Source organism: Labrus bergylta, chromosome 20, assembly GCF_963930695.1.
Source record: "Labrus bergylta chromosome 20, fLabBer1.1, whole genome shotgun sequence".
NCBI lineage: Eukaryota > Metazoa > Chordata > Actinopteri > Labriformes > Labridae > Labrus > Labrus bergylta.
Window position 1 is genome coordinate 5,777,285 of NC_089214.1, and position 19,220 is coordinate 5,796,504.

General features: G+C 40.8%; 1 protein-coding gene across 4 annotated transcripts in view; it reads right to left on the reverse strand.

The window, feature by feature from the left end:
• The window catches only part of LOC109983752 (RALY RNA binding protein like), a 104,027-nt gene that overhangs the window by 57,295 nt on the left and 27,512 nt on the right, over positions 1 to 19,220 (reverse strand). The window lies entirely within an intron of this gene.

A 19,220-nucleotide genomic window follows, 5' to 3' on the forward strand; every position in this document is an offset into this window, starting at 1 on the left:
CCAGGCCAAGCCCAGGTAATCCTGCCAAAAACTCTGGAGCCCCAAAGTCTGTAAGACACTATGAAGTAGATTATCCTACTGTAAAATGTTGTACGTTTTGCTCTTACATGCTGTTAGAGGTCAGCTACTTAATAAACTCTGATTATACTGAACTTGGCCCTATGCACTTTACTGAACTTGTTACTTGACACCCTTTACATGTAATAATGCAATGCTTTAAATTAAAGCCTTTAATGATGTATTTTAGTGATAGATGTTACTATGTGCTGGTTGTTGATGTCTTTTGTCTCTGTTTTATGTTATCGTGCTCTTAGTGCCAGACAAATCCCCCTAGGGGCAATAAAGGTTTAATTTATTCACCCATTCATTTTTAAGAGCCATGAAATCCAATAAATGAATTTAATTTTTAATAGTTATTATTACTTATATCAATAGAAGCACTAAAGTTCTAAATACTTAAAGGGATAATCCAATACAACTCATTAGAACATTTTAATTATGTATTCTGATTTTCATATTGCATGCTTATAGCCTCTCAGGTGGGGTCAATAATCTTTCCATTTGGCTTTGCCAAATCCTGCTGTAGAGTGCTGTGATTTGCTAGTACTATCATGCTGGGATTCAAAAGGAAAGTCAATAGTCAAACAGACTTCATCCAGCGGACCACTGTTTGAAAAACCAACGCTGGATTAACATCTAAACCCAAACCATAAACCTTTCCAATATTCTTACCTCATACCTTTGGGATCTCTAAACCTAACCAAGTGCAAGGTTATTTTTTATAAATCAGCCTCAGTTGGGCTTACTTTGGATATGAATTGTACTTGGTCAGGTCTAGAAAAAAGATCATCAAGATCAAAGAAGAATTTGTGATCCAAAACATTAAATAAGCCACATGTAGGCAGGACGTTTTTGGGGAAAAAAAGAAAAGAAAAGACTATGTATTTGCTCTTCAAAGTGTTGACTTTGACAAACATCAGTTGAACCCCACTGACTCAATAACTTTCAAGAAGTAGTTATCTGCATACATTCATATTTAGTCTATGGTACCTGTTAGCTCGAGCACTAGTGCAACAACAATGTCAAAATTATTTTATCAAGCCAATCACCCGCTGCTGAAAATGAAAAACTATAGATATTGTCTTTAACTATGTCTGTATTATCTTTGCAAGGAACTTACATGAGACATAACGAGCCAACCAATTCATCTAGATGGTTTGTTAGCTTGGGTGACTTTGCGTTGTTGTGGGATCCAAAGATGTTTTTCATTGCAATCGCACCGCTCTGAAGAGCAAAGACTTGCAGTCTTAGTCTGTGGTTCCTCTGGACAACAGGAGCTACAATAGCTGGCAGTTCACAAGCCTGCTTAGATAAAAGTGGCCATTTTTGGGCTGAAAAAAAAAGCAATGATGGCATCTCTACTGCTCTTTTATCAGAGTAAAACTTACTCTGATAAAAGAGTAACTAATACAACAAACTGAAATATGGTTTTTGAAATAGGAATTGTATGACCAAAATAATGAATACATATTAGAACATTAAATAACACTCAGATTTCTGCAACAACCTGAAAAATGGCTGCATTTTACGCCATGATATCATGTTTATCGTAGTATTTCTTATTTATTTACCACTGCCAAACCAAATACTTTAAGGCTCCATAAACCACATTGTTAAACTTGAATCAATGAATTTAAATTGACAGAGTTTTGATGATGAAGGCTTTTCTTAATGAAGGTTTACCTTATCTCATTCTCGTACAAGGTCACTGGCCTGTCAACTGCTTACCTAAGCCACTTTTCCTGCACGGCCTAAACGCTACCAGTGCATGGCTGAGTGAGAGAATTAGAGAGAGCAACAATATGTGAATGTCGCAGCAGGCTCCCTCTGCTTTGTGAGAAAGCAAACACAGTGGCTGTCAGTGGGGAAGCGTTGCTATCTCAATATGCATATTGTTGCATCCCTAATGCTTTGTGTGCCATTTCACTGATCACAGAATGCGGAGGCTGTAATTCATGTTACAGCTTTATTCCGTTTTTTTTTTTTTGGGGGGGGGGGAGGGAGCTGTCAAGTTATCAGTGTATATTGGCCTCAGCTTTTGTAGGTCTCCTCTGCAATTCTATGCCCGTGACCTTTTCTTAACCTGATGTTAGCTTTTGTGAAAGATGAGTGGCTGCACGATCACGCAAGTTACATCTCCCAAGAAAAGGATGCACTGTTGAACAATTCAAGATATGCATTTAATTACAGTTATCACAAAGTAGATGGGTTATACATTTATGGATGTGTTTACAGATCCCACACATTCCTCTTTGCTTTCGCAATGATTTTGTTTTTTGTACTTGCACTATGTTTAATTTTTAAAGCTTTAAAATTCCGGTCTGTGTTACAATTGATTTTCCAAAACGTATAACATGGCAGTATTTAATACTTTGAAATATTGTGAAGAAAACACAGAATAAACAATATTTGCCTCCCTTTGGTGTCAGTCCCTGACACATGGTGATAACAATTATTCGGCTTTGAGACGAAGAACTTGAAGAATGGATCCAATCCTTGGTAAATAGGATTAGTAACCAAGGTAACACTAATGCTGTTGGAATACAGCGTAGATACACATGCACACATTTTTCCTGATCAGCGCCCCCCCCCCCCTCCCCATTTTTTCCATTCAAAGAGGATTGCAATCTCTTAGAGCCCAGCCTCCTTGATGTGAATCTGTCCTCTGTGTCTTTATAGTTTCATTCTGTGTGGAGTTTGCATGTTCCCTCCTGGTACTCCGGCTTCCTCCCACAGTCCAAAGACATGCTCGTCAGCCCTGTGGTTGACCGGCGACCTGTCCAGGGTGTGGCCGATACTCAAGTATAGGTCATGGAATCAATATCTGGGAAAACAATCTGTAGCTATAGTTTAAAGTACTGCACCAGCAAACGTAGTGTTGTTTAGCCAAAAATCAATTATCATGGGTTGTGCCAGAAGTACACCAAGATAGTTTATAATTCACAAACTGAGACGTGGTTTGATTCAGTCTCGAGGTCGTTGCTCTGCACACACAGTAGATAAAGAGGAAACCGTCCAGTCATCCAGGAAATAGGAGAGCAGCCATGTGATTTACAGTGCGGAGAATCTCTGTCAGGCATCTATTACACCTGAGACTGAGATCATGCTACACATTCAGCTGCTCATTCATGGATAAACAACATATTATTTCACTTGGCAGCACATGTTTTCAGCATTTACCTACAGTATGAAGCTATTCGCTTTCCCCCTCGACTGTTCCACACCCAGCATGATTGCCTGTCGATTCACGACTCTTTGGGCTCACTGTTTACAGTACTGCAATGCTGTGTGTTGTTTCTGCTGTGTGGGTGTTTGTGGGAATAAACCGCTGCTCGCCCATCTCTCAAGTGGCCTTGACATTTATCAGCAGCAGACAGAGAAAATGAACGTGGCGAGAGCACACACACACACATGTGCTAACTGAAAATTAACTCCAAGACAACCACCTAACGGTAGTTTAAACCCACTATGTGACACCCCTCCCATATTGACAAGTCAGAGGGAACGTGACAAATCAGTGGAGAAGCGTCAGATTGCCTCTCTGGTCAGATAAATCAGGAGCGGGTAATGGTCACGGATCCCTTTTACCGCTCCTGACTGTTATATTTCATGTTGTCTTCTCTGTTGTTTTCTTTAAAGCCGAACACTAATTTATTCCATCAGTGGTTTTCCTGCTGACCTTGCTGTTCAGTTTATTTACAGCCTCCATTAAGCTGCTCATCCTATGGGCAGATAGCGTCATGAGGAGAAACATGGGAAAACAACACAGGAAGTGATAGGCACCGGGAGTGTAATTGGCAAAATAATTGTTCCGAGGACCTGACATTTGTTATCAAAAAACGCACAAAGAAGTGCTTCATCCCAGAAAACGCAATCCGCAAACTGCTTTTAGAGGGAAAATGATGACCCCGGTGTTCAATGCCTGCTCTTTTAAAAATGATTACAGCTTCTACCGTGCTGCCTTTTTGTCAGTAAAGAGCAGAAGACAGATAAGTCTTCATTTTCGCTTTCATGCCGGGGTGGTCGTGTCAGAAGAGGTGTCACATTTTTCTAAAGGTGGATGTCTCCTTTTTGGAATGAAACGCCGCTCCTCCGGCATCACTAAAAATCCTGGCGTGCTTTGCCTCTGATATGAAATGAAAAAGCATCCAAATCTCATGCCTCTAATAAAGCAATAAGGTTGAGGTCAGTGGTAAAAAGCACCAAGGTTGTCGGGCTGACAGGCCCGCTGTGTAGGGATAGCGCCTGATTGAAAAGAAAAGGAGTAGCCGTATTAGCGAGCTGTACCTCGCTCTGAGAGTCATTGTGCCTCTGCAGACAGGCTTTTAAAAGGTTGTTGTTCGGGTCCGGCCACCTGTCTGATTTATAGACATTTTTTTCATGCAGGGGTGGGGGGGGGGACTCATTGAATTGATTCCTTTTGTAATTTCCTACCACTCCACAACTGTACATTTCTCTTCACCACGCCTCAGCCACTCTGCTCTGATTGTTGCCGAGGCAGCTTGACGGGCTGGAGAAGCTGCTCGCTGAGACAGAACAGAGGAAAGGTAGCCGGATACACCTCTTCCAATGCTGTTGCTGCCATGTAGCGCAGGGGTAGAATAATTGCTTCATGGATCCCCTCCATTTATATCTCGTCTCAAAATGTGTCTCTCTGCCTGGAAAGCAATGGCAACAACCAGAAAATAAATTCCCCTCTATTTGTAAATCAATGCCGCTCTTTGTATCGTGGGCTGCAGAGTATTTGCAGAGGTGCAGCCGGCCATAAATTTGTGCACTTGGGGAGGTTTGGTCAGAGGGCGAAACCCCTTCCACCTGAAAGAGACAAACTTTAGCCCCAACATTTTGTCTGATTTGAGGCTTAAAGGAAGAACATGCGACTTTTCACACTTAAATGCAACAATCTGATATAATGATGGTCACATAGAGGTTGCAAGAGATGCACAATTCATGGAGCTTTCAGTGGCTGTAAACTATTCTTTGTGATTACACCCCTCAGTGTTTATTATATTCCGTACAATACTTGGGTTGTTTACTGTATAGTCATGGTCTTGAGAAAAACACATTACCATATACTGTACCCCATAAGTTTTTTTTTTCTAACTTTATTACCCTAGCCCTTCTCAGCAGGGTTTTTCCTCTTCTCTGCAGCAAACCTCATTTCACTTCAAGTAGTGATGCTGTATGCTCTGCAGCTCCACCTCTCCTCGCTCATCCTCCTGAACTCGGTTCTCAGAAAATTCATTAACTATTAGAAAGCCCAGAGCAGTGATACAATTAGCTAGGATGCAAATGGAGCCATTTCTCAGTGGGCCCTCTTTCACCTGCAGTAGGGAGATGTGCAAAACTGAGGAGGAAGAAACTCCTCTGTGTGTCTGAGCATGGCGGACATGGCGTGATTGATATACAAGTGGATTTTGTCATAGAGCGGGGGGAGTCTGCTGCTTGTGACGGACAGGGGAACACTTCAACTGCAAAGAAATGATTTCATTTCTTTCCGGGGTAGCGTACATCTGCACAGAGTTGAAACTAATCTGGTCAAACACAACGAGTTGTCGGGCGCAGAATAGATCAATCTCTGTCTGCTCTTAATCCTATTTGATCGGTAAGGATAGCACCAGGGTGTTTTATGACATAAAACCCACTCTGCATGATTGTTTTGAAAGCTTCCCCTCCACTATAGAACATAGCTGCAGAGGAAATTTACTCTCTCTCTCTCTCTCTCGCTCTCTCTCTCCACAGTGCACTGAGATATTCCCCCTCTTCTTAAAGGCAGACAAATAGCATCTGTTTCTGTGTCACCAGGCTCAATTAGGGTGTTTACGAGCACATCGGGCATATGTCTTTAAGATTAAACCAGCATTTAGGCAGTGGTAGAAAAATGCTGCAATTCTTCATTTTGACTAAAAGCAACCAAATCAAAATTAAGAAACATACTTGAGGTCAGGTGGCATCGAGTGCATAACTACTTTATAAACTGTTTCGATTGCAATGCATCATGTTTTATATACTCTTCAGATGTTTCAAATGCAAATGATTTTTTTCAAGAGTGGAAATGAAGCATAAAGGAAATGCAGAAGTACATGTGCAAAGTGTTTTTAAGTGCACTCTCCCAGGAGTGAACTGTACTTTTCACCTCTGCGCTAACACTTTCCAATAATAACTGTTCCAATCCAATTTCTCACTACTACTACAACTACTTTCTCAAATGCAATTACATTCACTTTAACTCTCTAATTTCAAAGAGAAACCAATGCAGACTTTAGCCTGAGAGGCTGCAGCTCTGAATACGCTGAATACACTGACAGCATTTGATGTTCTTCTGCTGTATTTACTCTACAGATAAAGTTGTTTAGGGCAGCTGATATGAGCAGTATAATTACAAGTTATTTTGTAGCTAAAGCTATGAGTGCAATAGCTGTAACTACTCTAAGACTAACCTTAAGACTTAGGTCAAATTTGCTGCGCTCCTCTTGCAGTAACATATTTTTGGCACCAAAATTGACTTATTATTATCCTTCCATGACTTGAACTTTGCTTCTCCGCTGTTTGGTGCCAGGCAGGTAGTGTACAGTCAGTTTTTAAAAGCCTTATCACTACAAACAGCTGCCGGCTGCCAAACACAAAACAGTGAAGTTGCAGCTCCAAAAGCCAAGACAATAAACAGGAACACACTGTAAAGTAGAGCTGAGGGGAGCTGCAAAGTGGGGTGATGATTCTCTGTGGGGTTTATACAGGGAGACCTCTTTTAAACAGTGTATTCATAGGATCCTTAAATAAAACATTTTTGGTTGTAGAAGATTGGTTGGACTGCAAACACAACAGGCCACAGACACTTGCTGTGGGTAGAACTTTATATGTTTTGGATTTGTCAGTTTCTTTGGGCTCAAGCTAGAAACTAGACAATCATTTAAGTTCCTGTGAGGAAATTCCAGTTTCTGTTTACATTTCTTTGCAGATTTGTCCTGTACATCTGTATATAGTGTTTTTTTAAAGGTCACATATTATCCTCCTTTTCAGGAAGTGTAAGAAAAGTCAGAGGTCCCCAAAACATGTCTGTGAAGTTTCTTACCAAAAATCCACTCTGATCCTGATATATATCATGCCTTTAAACTCCTCTATTTCAGCCCAGCTCAGAGCAGACTGTTTTTTGTGTCTATAGCTTTAAATGCAAATGAGCTGTGTCTGACCACGCCCCCATGTGAGCTTACATTTTTTTATGATGTAAAGGCAGACACAGACAGCAGAACAAACACCTAGCTGTGGGAGTGTCCCCCACCTGGGGGAGGGGTTACTGCTCTTTGTGATGTCACAAAAGGAAAATCTCCAAACGGCCTGTTTGAGCACACATTATCTGAAAAGTGGAGCAGGCAGAAGACGGAGAAGTTGAACTTTTCTCATAATTGGGGGTTTGCAGACAGACTAGGGACACATGTATTTAGCATAATATGTGACCTTTTAAAAGTTTTTCTTTTAGTCATCTGAAATCTTTTGCCCCTCCCCCTGATAATCAAACTTGTCACTGATGGTCTCGTCTTTTTCTGTAGGTTATAAAGAGGCATCAACATTAATTACAATCTTTTTCATAACCACCTAAACTCTCCTCAGAGGGGCTTTTAATGGCAGTAAACTAAATATGTCAGTTTTGTTTCAATAAGGCAGGAGGGAACTTCTGCATCAGATTGTTATTAGTAACCAATACCTCACTTTCCTTATTCTGCAGAAACTTTTTAGTCATGATCACTAAACTTCATTATACATACAGGCATACCAAAAGATGCTGAATTATTGCAGAGGTATGCCTTGACTTGTTGGGTCTGTATTGTGTTCGGCCGCTGACCGTTCTGCTTTCCTAATTAAATCTGGACTTTTCATCATTAGCGCTCCAAGTAGCAGCAGCTGGGACCAATTTTTAATAGGGGCAAATTAACATTTGTTAACATCTTCTCTGCAGGAGAGGTTAAAAAAAGTCCCAACTCTTCATTATGGAGCATTAATCAGTAGTTAAAAAATTGAAAACACAAACTGCAGCCAAGGCTCATGGAGCTGAGCAGTGCTGTCTTTCTGCAGAGAGGAGGATGTTTCATTTAATCTTGTTCTCAGCTCCCCACAATTAACAGTTTGCAAAAGAATATTTCTTATTTATGGTCACCCCTGTGAGCCGCTCTCTGCTCAATAGGCTGTATTGTAAAAGGATGACAAGCAATTTTTTTGGCTTCAAAGGCTTGGCAACAACTCAGTGGAATTTAAATGACCTTAAAATTCACCAGCTTTCATTAATGGAATTACTCTGCAGAAAAGCCGGAATATTATCTGTATAATGTCATCAAAATAAGCTCATTTTTTGAAATTATGTGCACTTTGCTTATTCTGCACGCCATGCATATTAATGTTGTGTTTTTTTTTTCGTCCAATACCAAGAGGTTATAGGAAAGCGTTATTTGGCATTGCCCCCACTCTGGTGATGTTGCACGGAGGGGCTGGTCGGCCATCTGTAGCCTTCCCATCACCCCTGAATCAGCAGAGTTAAAGTCTAGCAGAAGCTGACCTTGACAGTGGCACTCATAGACTGTAAAAATAAGATGGACAAAACAACTTCCCACTGAAAGTGAAGTCATGAGATTTGGAGGTCTGCCTACTGACCGGCCGTAGTATACTGTAGGTCATCAACCCCACCTTTTGATGACACATTATTTCAGCCTATAACAGCCAATGAGAGCCTTTGTTGAAAGGAGGTGCCTCCCCATTTTCTGACGGCCAATTGCATGTGACTGTGCCAATGACTGGCATCTCTAGTAGCTAATGAAATTCTCTAAACATGAATATACTGCTTCTATCAATACTTCGGGGGGATTTCTAAGACGACTGATTTAAAGAGCAAATGATTTTTAGAACATCTATGAAAGTATTAATAAGTTGGTATTTATCCCAAGATGGGTTATGAGCCATGAATTGGCTAAAACAGACAAATCCATTTAAAATTAGACGTTAAACACCCCCATATAGCTGGAACGGAATGATCCTTGTGCTCAACTATGAGAGTGGCAGTCGACTGAGGCTCTGACGAATGAATCGTCAAATACTGATGTCAATGATTGGCGGCTTTGTTGACAATTGCAGCTCCTGCACTGTTCTTTTTTTAATGGATTAGCAGAGTTGAGGAAGAACGCCAAGAGGAAACGGAACGATGAATATGGCTTTCTGTGCCATTTGTGGTAAACAGACTGTTTAAAAGCAAGTGTTTAACCTTTTCATTAGCAATAATCCAGCACATACTATGGTTTTTAGTTATGGGCAATATGGCAGGTTAGGTTTAGGGTTAGGGTTAGGGTTAGGGTCAGCTGTTTCCCCTCAACATACCTGGCTTGTTAGCTTGTTCATTGTTTGTCATGCATTGATTTTTTTTGACAAACAGCGCATAGGAGCCAAGATTAGCAGTTGGTGGGTCAATAATCTCACTGTGACTACGTCCTTTACAGACACAGCATAGACTGCACCTTTCCAAGTACTGAAAAACCTGGTTTGTGTACAGATTTCTGCTTGTAGGGGTGCTTTGGATGCACATAGAGGCATTTTCTGCTCCGGGTCTGCTGTGAAGTGCAGCTGGCACGTTCACACCGCAAGCAACACAATCAATCAAGTCACAGGAAATCCATTAATTTCATATCGAGGCGAGCCGCCAGGGAAACTCAGCCTACACATGCAGAGTTGGCCAAGAAAATTTGGCCATGTCACTCCTTTGTGTGGCCATCAGGCTTCAATGAGCAGGTTTTTTTTTTTGTTCTGCTTTGCCGTTTCCAATGTCACTTTCATTTTTATTCATAATCCTTTCGCCTGCCAAGTGCAAGATGGATGAGAAGTTTATTCTAGTTATTCATCGTCCCCACAAGACAGGAATAAACATCTCAGAACTATTGTTATTTAGGGCAAGGGGTAAATTGTCTTCTACAATAGGAGTTTGTCAGACCATATGTGATAAATAAAACAAGGAAAAGTATCTGGGTTGCTCTCCTTTCTTTGGACTTTCACAGAGGGAGATGTTGATCACAGAAAACCGCATTGACAGTTCTGAGTAAAGGCCCCTGTACGATACGAATACTGAAGACGCTGGTTTGAAACACCCCTCAGATGGACTTTGATGATACAAATCTCCATCATGTTGTGTTTATGCTTCTGACTCTCTCCCTCCTCTTATTGCCAGGCTAAATGTTCAAAGGAAGCAGGAACTTTTTGTAACGCATTGACGAGGAGAGAGAGGGAAAAAAAAAAACTTGCATCGCAAACTTCAAAGAATCCCAAACACTTCAAAAAGCTTCTTCATGCTTCGGTGACTAATCTTCAAAGTCATGCCAAGGATTGGACTGATAGTGCCGCTGTGTATAGCAGGTACAAACATCCTTGTCAGTGCCACTGAGCTGTGAGGTGCAGAGAAAGGGAGAGGAGATAAAACGGAAGGCTAATTGAGACAAAGTCTGTCTCTCGCCCGTGTGAAATACAAAGCCCCTGGCTCAAGACATTTGGTAATTACAACTGCCAACAGTCAAATGAACACGTCATTAGAGGTTGAGACCAGACATTAAGGTAAACTCGAGAGTTATTGGTGATCCTGGAGGGTTGACTCCACTCATTACATTAGATCTATCCTCGCTGCCTTTTTGTTTCGCAGTAATCTCGAATGAATTATCTGGAGAAAGATGGCCTTGATGTTACACCCGGGGAGAAATACTTCTTATAGACATAAAATACTAATGGCCTTTCTGCAGTCCCTCCTTCTGCACCTGTTCAGTCAATTTCAACCTACTAATAGGCATTGAACGCAGCCTTCGACCAAAAGAGACTGAAATAACTCACCACCAAATGACTCTAGTTGTTTTTAGCACTCCTAATGGCTCTGTGTTTTATCCCTGCAGTAGGGTAGTGGTACAGCTCATAAAATCTTCTCTGTGACCGTCTGTAAATGGTGAGTGATAAGTATATGAAAATGGTGTCGATGAATGCACTGTAAAGATGTTTTCCTTAAGACTTCAGTAACAAACAATAAAGCCACCCACACTAAAAAAATGTAACAGAACAGAAACCCTGAAAGCTGAGATCAACGTCAGAACCTGCTTCTGATGTGATGGGACCATTACGGTTTTGTTATTATCCTTTGTTTTCACAATGGGTGGCTGTGGCACAGTGGTAAAGACGGTCGTCTCTCAACGGAGGTTGAGGGATCGATCCCGCGATCGAAGGTTGGGAGTTAGATCCCCAGCTCCTGCAGCCACATGTACGATGTGTCCTTGGGCAATACACAAGTTGCTCCAGCTGCTTCAGCGACTATTGAATGTGTATGAATGGGATTAGCTACTGATGACCACTTTACATAGCAGCCTCTGCCATCAGTGTGTGAATGGGTAGGTGTGCCCTGTGGTGCTTTGAGTAGTGAGAAGACTAGAAAAGCGCAATACAAGCTAGTCCATTTACCTTTTACAATTAAAGAGTGCTTCAAACAAGGCAGGTTTTTGGCAAGACAAGGCTAAATGATCTGTTTGTTCTTATCAAAATGTCCACAACAAAGGCATAATGTTACTGAATATTCATAGTCAGGGTAAAAACAAAAAACCCTGTATTGGTGTGAACTGTTCACAGTGCACTAATTAAATTACTTAGTAAGGTTTTGAAAAAAAACATCTTAAAATGTTAAGCAACACTGGAATGACAGTACGAGTGTGCTAGGTTTTTGTAAGTATCCAAGCAGTGAAGTGTTCTGCCTCAAGGTGCAAAGCAGATTCCAAGAGCGCTTTGTAAAAAGGAGGACGTGCCCTTTTGTCATCCTTGCAAATCTTTTTGTACGAGATAAAAGAAAGTTGAGATCTCGAATAAACAACCAGGAAATACTTCTACTCATCATGAAACCATGATCATACAAGGTTTACGACGAATATTAGGAAGGTGCTACATGATGGTTGTACATTTCTTGAATCCTGTGGCTCAATAGCAGTGCAATCTTCACTGAGAAACCAAGCCATTAATGTTGTTTTCCTCTGACCTTTCATTGCTGCCATCATCATTTCCTCCATTCTTTCCTCCCAAACATAAGCAGGCAAAGATAATGAATGTGCTGCAGTTTTACAGAAAAACATACAGACTGCATGTTGATGAAACTGTAGAAGGTCAAACATAGTACATTGTGTGCATGTTTGTACATGTATTCTTAGCTTTCCATAACTCAAGAATAATCAATTAACCTTCCTGACCTTCTTCTTTATTCCAATCTATCTGAGAAACATACAGCTACCGTATGTGTGGAATCAAATATTTCCTTGAACAGGGGGGAGTAAAGTCAAGACAAAAGGAGAACTCTCTAGGTGTCCGATCCAATTGATTTCTCTCAATTTAAAATGTACATATCAAAGTGGGCTCTTGTAGCGAAGGGCCTCTTGTATTGAAGGGCACAGTTCCCCAAAAATCAAAGGAGACTTAGCAGACCGGGCATTTAAGGGGCTGAATCTCAATAACCCATGAGTCCCCGTAGAGCTTCTACTGAGAATGTGACACATCTCCTATTCTCAAGTATGTTCCCAATCTGAATCCCAGACAGAGATTCAAAGTGTCATATAGATGGGGTTGTCACAAAAGCAGAATTTTAAATATGATGTGATGCTTTTAAGATAATAAGATATTGATACCTGTCAGCTGATATTTTGAAAATTGCTGACTCAATTACCAAATTTTGCATGCACATTTCTGCAGACTATGTCAATTGCACAAATAGATCGGCAACATTTTGAAACGTGTATTTGTTCAACTTAGTCTGTGTCATTACTCGTCCTCAACAATAGGGTATACACCCATTTTTAAAATGTTCCATCTCAAATATCGCTCATAATCATAAAGTTAAGATGGGTGGTAGTGTACATTTCTGCACAGATTCTGGCCTCTGTCTGCTTTCTCAGATTTTCCCATCATGTTGCAGTTCTTGTGCAGTGGTACGGAGCTCACAGCAAACAGTCCACAGGTCAGGACTCGATGCAAACCCACTCCCCCTGGTGACATCACTGTGACCTCCAGTGCTCTCTATTCATTTGTAAAAGGCATAAATGAAGCGTTTGAGTCTATATAAGACGCCAAAAGGACTTGAGAAACAGTATTTGATGACCTGTGACTTTGAATTGACCACTGCCGCTCTCTCTCTCTTTAGCTTGCAGAATCTTTGGATTAAGATGTGACTGGAGTTCTGTTTCTTTTTGAAAACACTGGTATACTATTCTATTGAATGCAAATATAATGGAGATTGAATCGTTGTTTAACAGTTAATATCAAAAAGTGTCCAAGTATTGAACATTTTGAGAACCTTAATACAGATGAGCGTAGACGCAGACAGAATATAATATGCCTGTGTGAGGGAAACTGAATATTCAGGAGCATAATTTTAATAGGCTGGCCTCATGTGGTGACTCCATTAAAAATGGCACCCAACCTTCTCTCTGTGTAACATTTCATCACGCCCACACATTTCACTTCCCATTAATTGAACAGGATTCGTGTTATAACAGCAAAGTGAAATTAAAGCCATCTCAATATTTGCAGACAGCCTTAATGTAATCCAGAATAAAGAACGTCGGAGACACTAAAATAAGCCTGATGAAAGGGGCCGATACCTCACTGACTCCCTTTTGTCTTCTTTTAAATGTGCAATACAAACTCAATTGCAGCAGATAGTAATTGATGCTAATTAAACCTATTCTCAACTAGACAAAAAAAATCACAGCTCACTTAGTGTGACCGGTAATTGCAGGGCATGGTTGCAGGTTTTTAAAAGCGTTAGCTAGTTAGAGCTCAAGGGAACCCTAAAGCGGCCTCCCTGGGCAATGAAGCCATCATAGTGCTTCATGAAGTGTAGCAGATTTCTTTTTCTTCTTCTTCTTGCCCCGACATATTTTTGCGTTCACCAAGTCTAGTGACGTGAAGTGTAAGAGCTGCAGACTTCAGTTAAATGGATCAGAGTCTGAGGTTTGACAAAAAGAAGCAGGTTTTTTGAACACCCCAACGTTCATGTGCTTTCACAGGTGTCAAAACACACTCTTAACAGCAAAAAAAACCCACTCTTGTACACAAATATGGCAGACATTAAAGCAAAGGAGAACCTCAGATGGCGGACTGTTGCAATCTTTGAAGTATGAGTTTTGACAGTTTGACAGCACATGCTGTCTTTTGTGCCGTGCAGGAGGCTTATGGAGTCTGTCTGCTGCCCTCGTCACTTCGTCTCCTCTTAGAGCAATAAAACGCACGCACCATATGGCTTCATGCACAACACCTCACAGGCTGGAGAGGCTCCACTTGCAGGAGACAAAACAAACAATATATATATAGAGAGACATTAAAAAAGAAATACCAGCTCTGTGGGAGGGGAGTTACATTATGAATATGAGACTGAAGAACATCTTTTTAAAAATAAGACCTCAAACTTGAGGGAATAAGTGACACCTCCTCTCTGAGAATGATTGATTCACAAAAATAGCTCAGAAGTTTCAGAAAGGAGGTTTTAAAACATCATATCAGAGAATTGTATTTGTGTCTGAGAGAATAATATGTGTGAAATATTGAAAACTTCAAGCACATGAGACGCCTGAAGTCCTTTGTGCTCTGTGGCACCGCGCTGGAGGACGTGTGAGGATTTAAAGCACAGAGCAGAGGCAGAACTGCATCATGCACGACTTGATTCATGACCGTTTTTATGAACGATGATATTGACAACAGCAGCACAGTGAGTTTTAACCATAGACTGTAAATATTAATGGACGAAGCCTGAGTGATGTCACCCATCTGTTCCTGCAGGGGGCTCTGGAGGCTCATCGGCAGCAGCCACCATGTTGGAAATGCTGTCTCAACCTAACTTTCAGTCAAACTAATGACAGGCTGAGAGCTGGAGCTGAGGCGGGTTAGTTACATCGCGTCCACCTGTCAATCAGGTCAGCTACACGCCTAACTATGGATAACATGTATCGTTTTCAAAATTAAAACTGAGCCGTTTTTTTAAAATCACCCCCCGTACAGTGTGTGCCCGTGATGTTAATGACTAATCAGACCTATTTCATTGTTGTACCAGTTGCCTCTTGTGTGAGTGTGTGGTTTCTGGTGTTCCTGGAGTCAGCTTCAAGCAAACAGTCGACGAATTGCAGGATTTTGCACTTCTGCATTGGCTTTATTTTTCAAGACCCGATGTTGCCGCTTGGGTTTTACGTCAAAAGCAAACAGATGATTTCTAGATTGTAGCAAACTCTGGACCGAAAAGATGGACATCATTTCTCCTTAAAAGAAGCTTATTAACACACACTTAGTGGCAGGTTTGAGGAACATGTTTTCATATTGCAGTTTCGTACCAACTAAGGTGTGGTATTACGTGTTGATTGAACCAATAGAATGATTTAATACGTAATGTTTTTTTGCTTATTTCTGTCAACTGTTGCTTATTATGATTAAATTGTTAACAGATTATTTTTTTATGACACTCCAGGTCATGCTCTCTGTTTGGTTTGTTTGTTTTAGCTGATTTCTTTCTTCTTTTCTACTCGCTTTTATTTGTCTCTCCTCTTCTATGCTGTGAGTTTGACGCCACTGTAAATGAGGGAAACCTCAGTGTCTTCAAATAAAGGTTTTGAATTGAATTGATGCTGTTGTACTGAATGTTAGCAATGACTGTCCTGATAACAAACACAGCTCATTGTAAAAAAAGAACGGCAGTCTAAACTGAAAGTCTGAGGAACTCAGTATAAAAATACTTATAAATATGTGGTTTGACTCAACCGAGTCTTCGTCAGGACATATTTTTTTCCCCCTATCTTCCTCAGCAGGGGTTTCTTTATAAGTAGAGAGCTGCCTTACATTTAAGAAATACCATCTGGTTGTGTATGTAAGTTGTGCTCAACAATACGTCGTTATGGCAACTATTTCTCATCCCCAAAGTGAAATTCATCTTCACGTCCCCCCACTCTGAATGAATATTTCTTAAAAATGACTCTTCCCGAACATCTCTATAAACAATAAAAAATGTTTTATGGGCTGTGGTGAAAAAATGTTGACGCATGAAATCTTATCCTCAAAGATTAGGGGCTCTCTCTCTGTCAAATACTAAAATAACTTGAGGTGAAGTGAACCGCTAAACCTCTGATCCTCCTCTCTCTCTGTCTCTGCCTCCCTCTCAAGCCTTATCACATCATCCATTTCCTCACTTGTTTGTAGCTTTGAGTGACACCTCGTACTCTGCCTTATACAATATCTGTCAGATTGCATTATTAATGCTGATAGAGCGCCGGATGAATTGTCATGTGCATAAACCGGTGCGGTGCAGGAGGGGTGGCACAGAGGTCACAAAATGATCAAAGAGTGGTGAGGAAGTAGATGACAGACGAGGGCGTTTGTGTCTCGCCACGCCAACCGCAGCGAGTTAAAAATACACAGATAAACAGCTTTTTTTCATGGCGGAGTGAATCCTGTTAATTTCTCGTTGCTGGTGGAGTAACAACAAGTATTACACAATTATAAGCTTCCCTTGTAGATTCTCCTTTTTGCCACTTGACGCAGCGTTTACAATCCTCAAATCACCACACTATGAATCACCTTAATTCAAATTTGTTTCCTGTTATTTGCCAAGTTATGATAATGAAACTATAAACATTCATGTGATAATCACTGCGCAATGATTCCCCTGCTCTGCCTCGCAGAGTTGAAGAGGATTAAGTCTGGGTTCCCTTCACAGCTAACCCAATAATATGTATGACAGAGCTGCAGGCGGCTTAGTGTTTACTGCGCTCACATCTCTCCGAGGAGCTCGGACGCACTGCACAGACAGGCCTGATGTTTTTCCCTCCATCACCTCTGCTCCTTCTCACTCTAAATCACTCCTGACACCTATACTGCACTGCACTGAGCCCCCTCCTCCACACTCAACATTACATCTCTACCGTCAGCTCCACCTGACTGCAGAGGTTTTTGGTTTGTCTCATAAAGTGAGTCAACACACACAAAGCAGTTCTTTGCCTCGGCCATAACAAGCACGATGCGGTCTCCTGTGGAAAGAGCAGCCAGGAGGACGCTTTAAAAGCCTATTGTCGCCGTCCTGTTAAAAAAACGTGACGTCAATTTTTCATGAGCTCAGACATGGTTTCAGCTCTGTGATAATGCACTGTTCAAATAATGCCCTCGGTTTCCAAATGGTTTATTTAGCTAAATTTGTGACTCTGTTTTCCCAACCCGTAATGGAACACGCAAGCCGGGGGTTTTAAAAATAGCAGCACTATAAATGTTAGAATCTTTTGACCTTATTATCTTTTCTTAAATACTGCTGGAAACTCTGGACCCTCTGCACCTTCATTAAAATACACTTAACCTTCATTTACTACCTCACAGTTCACGACCAGTATCATGTTGTCACCATGCCGATGTTGTCGTATCACAGATACATCAGTACATCAGTATGGACTTACATATACTTTCCATTATTTCATTAAAATAATTTTTTTTAAGAATGTTCAACTTTTTAATCCAGTAGATGTCGCCCTTGAGAACCATTATGAAACCATAACAAACGACTATTTAGCTGCACCTCCGCCACACTAAAGCCTCCGCTCTCCTCCAGCGATACCCCCTCCAATAGAGTTCACACAAAGAAGTTGAGCGCAAGCGGCGGACAAAATAGTCCTTGGCTCGAGCTGCAATTGCCTGTGGCCTGCATTGTTGTGTTAGCAGACAAATGTTAGCGTTCTTTAGTTAGCTTTTAGCTTCACATTGCATGTTAAATCAGCCCCACATTCAGAAAAACATCAAAGTAATGTGAATGCTTAAACTGTTCTTTATGCGTTACATTAACGCCCACTGGACTTTCCTTACATGCACTCTGTGAGTAGGTACACACTAAGATTTTTTTCTCATAGTCCACTGCACAGCTCCTACATTGCGCCTTTTGTACATTTTCTGTTTTTTTTTAAATATTTTAAATTTTTAAATTCTATTTTATATATTGTAATAGCTTCTTATACTGTATTATTTAAGTTGTTGTTAGTTCTGCTTTAGTTCTTTGTAAATTGTATAGCACCAATACACCAAGTCAAGTTCCTTGCATGTGTAAATGTACTTGGCAATAAAACCCAGATTCTGATTCTGATTCTGATTCTGATTCTAATTCACATGGAATGATGATTTAAAAACGCTAACGTGACATCAAAATAAGCAGTGAGTATGTTATTCTTCTTTTCTCTAGTCCTTGACTAAATCAGCTTTAATACACAAGGGGAGGAGCCGGCCGGCCGTCCTGTCCACGTAAACATGATGGAAACATGGCTCCAGCATCAACACAGCCATCAGGACTCAAGCTTGAGATTCCAAATTGGTCGGGTCCTATTAGCTTAATTATTTGTAATGATGGATGAGTATTGCTTTTAAACATGAGATTTTATACTCAACGATAAAACATTTGGGTTAGGGTTGTTTTATATGCAGTACATTTTGTATCTGAACAGTAATGGTTGGTGTTGACAGCGGATTCTTGGCAGCACTTCTCAGGCAAGCTTTGTCTGTGTTTGTATTATAGACCATTTAACACTTTGGGAAAAAAGGTCAAATCACGTACCGTAAAAGGCCAAATAATAATATTTATAAGTTTATAAAGAACTGACTTTATCTAACCCACTCCAGACTGAACACAAAGTGTAACTGCAGCAAGTCTTCCTGCATGTCTAGCTTGCTGAGGGAGTGTTTGGGTTGTTGTCTGTCTTCCAAGTTAGTCATCACAAGTCGATGGTTACATGACATACATTTTCAAGTCCATCACTCCTGACAGCAGCACGGTGGTTATTTCAAAAGACAGTGACAGTGCACACCAACTGAAGCTTGAACATTTCTCCTCTGCGTGACAAAAATACGATGCTTTTTAATGAGTGTTGAGGACGAAAAAAAAAGGAAGTGCGGAGTGCACTTTGTCAACGTCTGACGTATGCCACAAGCACACAAACAACACAAGAATTCAGACTTTGTCTACAGGGACTAGAAGTTGGATCGATTTCTGCTTACCTGACATAATGGAACAACAACAATGGATGATTATGGTCTTATCACAAATGCATCAAACTCCAGAGAATGTCCTGATTTTTTTGGGGGGGTGAGCTGCATGTATGAATACA